Source organism: Gossypium raimondii, chromosome 2 (genome assembly GCF_025698545.1).
Source record: "Gossypium raimondii isolate GPD5lz chromosome 2, ASM2569854v1, whole genome shotgun sequence".
NCBI classification, from domain to species: domain Eukaryota; kingdom Viridiplantae; phylum Streptophyta; class Magnoliopsida; order Malvales; family Malvaceae; genus Gossypium; species Gossypium raimondii.
Window position 1 is genome coordinate 1991508 of NC_068566.1, and position 7106 is coordinate 1998613.

The following is a 7106-nucleotide window of genomic DNA, read 5'->3' on the forward strand; positions in this document are numbered from 1 at the left end:
GATTATATTTAGATTTGATGTTTTTAAAGGAAGCTTGGATTCAAAAATGGTAAATCTCAAAATCTTGGGTAAACTTGTGCTTTCAAAGTGATTTTTGATTCATTCTAACCTAATCATGAGGTGTTTCACTTCAATTTGATAGTTCATTACCGAATTTCTAAGAATCAAGCATTTTCTTTTTTACATGTTCTTAAAAGCTTCCATTTTTCAAAAATTTTAGGATCACAGATTTAGGTGAAATTAATGGCTTAGATGTGAAATTAAATATTATTTAGGGTGTTTAAAATTGAAATGGAAGATTAGAAACGGGATTAGGATGTCGAAACTTCAATTTCAACAAAACTAGTTAGTTTTTAGTTGTGAGAAAGGAGAGGCTTGAATTGTATTTTCTTGTTGTTTTGGTTGTGCTCAAGGTTATTTTTAATGAATTTGCAATGTGTTTATTGCGTGTGCATAGCTTCAGATCAAGTGAGGGCATATTCGAGCAAGTTAGAAGGCAAGCTTTTGACTAATAAGCTGAAGCGTGATTGGTAAGTGTCCGAAGTCGCTGCTGGAATGTGTGATTCGTACCATTAATTGGGAGCTCAGGATTAGCCTAAACCCCTACCTTAAGTTCTGAGTGTAAGCCTTCTCTATATTTTTTTACCTTGTTGTGAAATTATGCCTGATGTATGTCGAGTTGTGGAGTGTGAGGCTATTATGACAGATAATGTGTGTGAATACTTGTATGTGATATGTGATATACTAGTTGTAATGCACACATGTGAGATGTAATATATGTTGGCTCAACGAGCATTATTGTGGCACGTAAAGTGCAATTAAATGTGAATCTAATAAGCATGCGTTGTGTACAAGTTTGTAATGTAAATTAAGGAGTATGAACAGAGATTATGTTCATTAAGACAATAATTAAATATGTATAATTGTGGATAATTTGGCCTTATGATCTCTTGAAACCGTTGGATATAGTTGGTATACCATAGGATTGTGAGTACTCACATTTGTTTTTGTTTTTTTTATTTGGGCGTTGAGGCCCCAAGACAAATTGGAGAGATAAGAGAATGTTGAGCTAAGCTCTATTTATCGGGGCATCTTGGTGTGTTGGAGAGTGTTTAGCTTTATGTTATACTTATGGGACATGTTGGACTCTTTGAGTCTTTGGTGTGATGGAGATCCGTTTATCCAATGTGTGGTGATAGAGCCCACTTTTATGTTTCATATTCTCAAGTTGCCAAACTACCATTAAATGAATTATATATATGAATTATGTTGTGCATAATTGCATGTGAGAGTATATGTTAGTTTTATGAATTAATGAAGCATGAAAATGTTATTTTGACTTGGCGAAAATATGGTTGTAAATGTGCCCTAGTATGCTCTTGCTTAACTTATGATGTTGTGTATGTTTTGTGGTAATTCTTAACATTCACTGATCTTATTTTAAGCTTACGCACTCTACGTTAAAATTTTATAGATAAATAGCTCTTTCGGTGTGAGTAGAGCGGCAAAAGATGTGATCTAAGCAAAGTAATAACTTTTGGGTATGTGGTTCTATAATTTTTGGACATTTTGAATAAAGGCAATGTGGGTCAGAGTTTTAGTTTTAGTTATTATCATTATTTTATTATTACTATTTTGGGATTAGATTGATGGAATGTTGAAGATGCTTTTCGATTTCGCTTATGGACATTTTGATGTTTGAGATTGAGGTTGATAATACATGTTAGGTATTCTCGATGAAAATGTATTGATATGGCATGACAAATGATTAAAAGATGTTATTAGGTTCAATTGAATTAGACATTAGTTGTATGTTGAGTAAGAATATTGTTTTGAGCATGAAGAACATTTTAACTTATGAAATTTTTGGCATTCTAAGTAAAAGTATCGATACTTATGACCAAAATATCGATACCTTAAGAATGGAACATTTTCAAGAATCGACAATAACCCAATTTGGTATCCATACCCAATCACGAGTATCGGTACTTGTGATAAAAATATTGATACCCCTACCAAGGTATCAATAAAATGTTTTAACCAAAATAGGTAGAGAGCTAAAACAATATTGATACTTACGTTGTATTTCAAAAAAATTTAGATTGGTCCCTTTTTCTTGAATAATTCTATTTCCGATGTTCATCATATGTTGATTATTCATGATTTCATCTTTAGATGTTGTTAGTGGTAGTTGTTGCTCATAATTAAAACTGTAAATGCATGTGTATAAGTTCCTATAGTTGTTGTAGCATCCTATAACATAAGTATGACGTTTGAACCACGTGAGGGGTATTACATTTTTAAATATCATAGCTAACACTTAGCCCAGTAAAATATTGTCCGCTTTAGGCGCACATGGCCCTCACGGCTTTGTTCTTGGGAGCGCTCATACAACCCCAAAATGTCTTTTACCTCTTAAGTGTTGCTACCCCTTTATATAGTCCAGGTCTCTCTTGTGCTTTGCTGATGTGGGATTTGCCTAGGGTGTTACAAAGTGTTTTCCTGTAAACCTGCTAAAAACGCTTCCAGCTAAAAGTGCTTTCCTTATTTCGACCTAATGTCATAATTTTTCCAAAATCGGCCTAATCCGATAATTTTTTTAAAAAAAATTCAACATTTTTACGTATTTCACCCGATTAATAATATATATAATATTTATGTCTAATATATGTGATGTGATGCTAATATATATAAAGAAAATTAATACATTAAAACAATAATGATATAAAAATAATAAAAATATGACATAAATATTTCCTTTTCTTCTTTTCGCTCTAATTTCCTCTCTTTCATATACGTCAATTAAAAGGATTTTCATTTTATCCAAAATAAAAATTTCCACCCGGTTATAAATTTTTTCTTAAGAAAGAGATGCAATTATTTATAATACAAATTTATGAATTTATATATTGTTTATTTGAAAAATATATGTAATTGTTATGACTACGACATTCTTCTAACTCATTTGTGTTTGTGTTAAAGTTTTTATAATTGAATTTGTCTAATCAATCAAACTGATTAGATTAGAAATTGATTAAAGTATTAAATTTAAAAGATTCAAAAAATAATAGTTGATTTATAAAATGGTTCAAATTAATTGAATTTAAATATCATTTTAGTCTAAATAAGATTAATCTCATATAGTGAAATGAATGAAGAACTCTGCGATTATATTAAAAATAATAATAATTAAAACTTTTAGTTAATTATGTGCTATATTTCCAATATCCAAATTAAATTTTAGATATGAATTTTTTGAATATTCTCCAAGACCCAAGGTGGGAAAGAGAAAAGGACGCGTGCATGGCTTTAACAAATGAATTTGGTAATCTTCCACTTACGTCGTTTACTAGCTAATACTATAATGTTATCATCTATGCAACTATCTGTAAAATGAACGTCCAATCTTTCAAATTTTGGGTAAGCTCTAATGTGGCAAAATAATCTCAACATCACATATACCAAATGTGAAAAATTATAACATTACAACCTGCCTGCTTATATATTTCAATCTCCAACCAATTGAAGATGACAATCGGACACAATAATTTGCAAACAATAAGCATCGTAGCAGATTTTGACTTAGGATTTAGAATTTCATATGTTAAGATTGGGAATCTTAATTGGATACAGCATATCCCATAAAAGGTTTATACCATTATTTTTATCGTGTGACCATATAAGTTATCTGCAAGTTTTATTGGTTTTCTCAAACATAGATTTTAACACATGTTTTATTATTTTTATGATATATTTTACGATTATATCGCATAAAAACTTAACAACAATTTTTACATTAAGTTTGTTTTATTCAATTAGCTTCTAAATTTGATAATTATTTTCATAATGTAACTTGAATTATGACATTGTTTCCACATTAGGGCTTAAATATTTTTTTTCAAGTTTGTCTCTAACGTATCAATTGTTCTCATATTAGAGCTTAAACTTTACGGTTTCAAGAAAATATCAATGATTAACTTGAAAAAATTCAGACCTCAATGTGAGAACAATTACCAAATTTAGAGATTAACTTAACATTCAGATCCCAATATAAAAAAATTTATAAATTCAAGACTTAACTTAAACAAAAAAAACCTCAAATTTTAATACGAGAATAGTTACTAAGTTGAGACCCAAAATTTATTTAACCTTACATTTTAATTATACGTTCTTCAAGACAAGGATTTAGCTTAGGTTATAATACCGTTAGGTCCCTTCTAAATTCTAAATTCTAATATTCTATTTGTCTCGAAGAATTTTATGAAATTATTAAAATTTTGATGATACTCTCTATTTTCACCGAAAAAGTGATTTAAAAGAAAAGGTAATATTGCAAATTCAGCTCTTATATACTAAATGTTAACTTAGCTTTAATGAAATGAACTGATAAATGAGTGGTTGATTTTTTGTATATTAGGTGTATATAGTAAATTCATGTGGGTAGTCTTGAGTGTTCTCTGTTGCCCTTTATGCCTTGCATGATTTTTAAGTAAATTTTATTGGAGGCACTAAATATGATTTTAAATAATAATAATTGTATTAATAATTTATAGAAACTGAATCAAATCAAAATTTTATGGATATAATTATATAAAATTAAATTGTATATATTACATTAATATTAGATCAAAGTTTGTGTAATTTTGATAAAAAATCCGTAAATTGAGAAATTTTTAAACATGACTTTATGAAATTCTTTTTAATACAATGAAATTATTATTTTAATTTTATTATTTTTAAGTGTTTTAGTGGGTTTTTTTTAGATAGTTTCACTCCATCCCTAACACCAAAGTCAATCAAAGAAATTATATTGGAATAGAAACCTAAACAACCCTTTGTGTTGATTGAGGCCACACCTCTAATTGATTATTGGCACCTGTTGTCCCTCATTGCTGCAAAAGAGAATATATACATATATATATATATATATATATATAATTGAGAGTTTTATTCATAACTTATTCTTTCAAGTGATTTTCATATTGCATATCAAAGCCACAGTGTTACTGAAGACCTTATTCATAAGCAAGCAGTAAACAAGTCACAAAGGCAGGGATTGTTTAATCATAAATCTTCCTAGCCACAAGGATAAGAGCATTTTTTTTGTGTGTAGCGAGACCAGGTAGTGCATCAAAGTCTATGTCTTCTTTTGTCATCGCAATCGGCATTTCCCAATCGAACTTGTAAAGAAGATTAGCAAGGGCAAGTTCCACTACTGCAACTCCCATATGCATTCCAGGACAAACCCTTCTACCAGCACCAAATGGTATGAGCTCAAAGTGCTGCCCTTTGTAGTCAATGGGACTACCAATGAACCTTTCAGGATAAAACTCTTCTGGATTTTCCCAAGTTTCAGGGTCTTTTCCTATTGCCCACGCGTTCACATGAACCAAAGTTTTGGCAGGTATATCGTACCCACCTATGTTGCACTTTCGGAGTGTTTCTCGTGGCACTAACAATGGAGCTATTGGTTGCAATCTAAATGTTTCTTTTATCACAGCTTTTAAGTAAGTCAAATCTCGAGTATCATCTTCATTTACAAAACCTTTTTTTCCAATCAAATTCCTTACTTCTGCTTGAGTTTTCTTCAAACATTTTGGATTTTTCATTAAGAAGCTCATCACCCATATTATAGTGGCTGCGGATGTGTCTGTTCCAGCTATAAACAAGTTCTGCAAGAAAATCAATGGGTTATATATATGTACTAACTGTGAAGCTCAAAAGTTAATTAAAGATAAAAGTGTTGAGTAAAGATGAAATGACCATAAGAATAGCTTTTATCTGATCGATAGTCAGATCAAATGAAAAGTCGTGATCCTTCCATGTTTGTAGTAACACGTCGAGTATGTCCTCTTGTTGGGGTTTTAGCCTATTAGGATCCAGATGTTCATCAATGAGTTGTTGATAAAAAGTATCAAGTTCTTTGAAAGTTTTTTCAAGACGACCAAGCAATCCAGTGAATCTATCGAGTCAACCCATGTAAAGAAAGTAGTCAGAAAAACTGAAGCTTGATACCATGGCTTGACTTTCATTAAGCAGCTCATGGAATCTGCTTCTTTCGGCTCCTTCTTCGTCATACCTCTTGCCGAAGGCTATTCTACAAATTATTGTACTGGAAAGGCACATTATTGCTTCACTCAAGTTGACAGGTTTAGCATCAACAGGTAATTTGGATATTTTTCCAATCAAGCGATCAACTTCATCTTCACGGATGGGAAGATACTGTTGCACTCCGCTAAAGAGATGTACAACACAAATTTTCCTCATCTCCCTCCAGTAGTCATTATATGGTGAAAAAGCCACATCCGAGGCATTATAAGATAATTTATGACTACAACGTCGATAAGGTCTACTGCAAAAGTCAAGGTCATGGGTTTTCATAACCTCTTTAGCCATTTTCGCTGAAGAAACTACAAGGATTGGTTTCAACCCAAATCGCAAGTACACGAGAGAACCATACTTTTGAGAGAGTTTCCAAAGAAAAATATGAGGGGCTGAGTTATCAAACAGCTGCATATGTAAGTGACCAATCAAAGGAAGAGAAGGAGGGCTAGGGGGAAGACGATTAGAATTGCCATGTTTTAGGAGAATGAACAGGAACAAGGAGAGTGGTAGAAGAAAGACCAGAAACACTACTATTGCCATTGTAATCTACTCAATGAATCTGTTTGAAAGTTGAGATGGATGCTTCCCCCCTTATATAAGAAACTGAGAGCCGTAACCCTGTGGTGTTCATTGACCATTGTGGTTAATTAAGATATGTGTTCATGGACAGGAGCAGGAGTAGCGAGGGAGAATAAGTTTCAATCATTTTGCGTCTATAGTATGAATCATGAAAGATGCAATGTATTGTAGAAATTTAAGCTTCGTATTACGTATTTAGCTTAAAAATGATAACAGATGATTAAAAAAAAATAAGTTTAGCAAGGATTGTTCAGCCTCCATGCTATTACATGTTCCACAAATTAAAAGAAAAATAATACAAACAAATTATCGAAAGAAGTGAAAATAAATTTCTTCTTCGGGTATTTGGACTAAACTCGAATTTTAGAATCGATATTGTAGGGAGAATTTTACTTGAATATCATCCCGACCTAAATAAGAGT

General features: G+C 31.5%; 1 pseudogene; it reads right to left on the reverse strand.

Annotated features, from left to right (window-relative positions):
• Positions 1–5047: 5047 nt before the first annotated feature.
• Positions 5048–6681, reverse strand: LOC105787618 (cytochrome P450 83B1-like; annotated as a pseudogene).
• Positions 6682–7106: the final 425 nt, after the last annotated feature.